Below are 646 nucleotides of genomic sequence, written 5' to 3'. Positions count from 1 at the left end.
TATATTCTTTTAATCAAATCAGAATCTGTGGTTTTTTTTCACAAACATTGCATGTGTAATTCATGTCTCAATTCAAATGGGATCAAACATTATTTGTCTCTAGCCTGTCACTAGTCCGGCCTACATATGTTTTCTGAAATAAGGTATCATTGGGTCCACCGACTTTGCCTCTCTATATATTTTGAGCTACATTCCTCTGTTCTATTAAATAGGTTTTAATTATATATAACCTAGGTTTTTTTGTCAACACAACTACTGTTTTAGGCTTTGATAATCTGATATATGATTTAAAAAAAGTAACAAGTTTGATATTTGAGTAACCTAAAAAGGTTTCTTAAGATCTTTGGGTCCCCTATTGCATATTCAAGACCCTTTGAGTTTATGTCTGTCTTGAACAGCCTGTTAACGTCCCTCGATGGAGAGAGTCGTCGGGGTCAGGACCGTCCTATTGTCTTTAAAAACGGTTCAGGGTGTTGGCCATACACAAGTTGTTATGTTTGCAGGTGGTGATTTGTCTCAGACCCTTTCAGACAGATCATTTAGAAACCTTGTCATCTGTCCCTGAACAATGCAACAAGTACCCCCAACACTCAGACCTGTTTCTACCTACTGCAACAATCAGCCACAAACAAAGCCCAGACAAAAG

This window comes from Etheostoma cragini, chromosome 12 (assembly GCF_013103735.1).
Source record: "Etheostoma cragini isolate CJK2018 chromosome 12, CSU_Ecrag_1.0, whole genome shotgun sequence".
Lineage (NCBI taxonomy): Eukaryota > Metazoa > Chordata > Actinopteri > Perciformes > Percidae > Etheostoma > Etheostoma cragini.
This window is presented reverse-complemented; position numbering follows the sequence as displayed.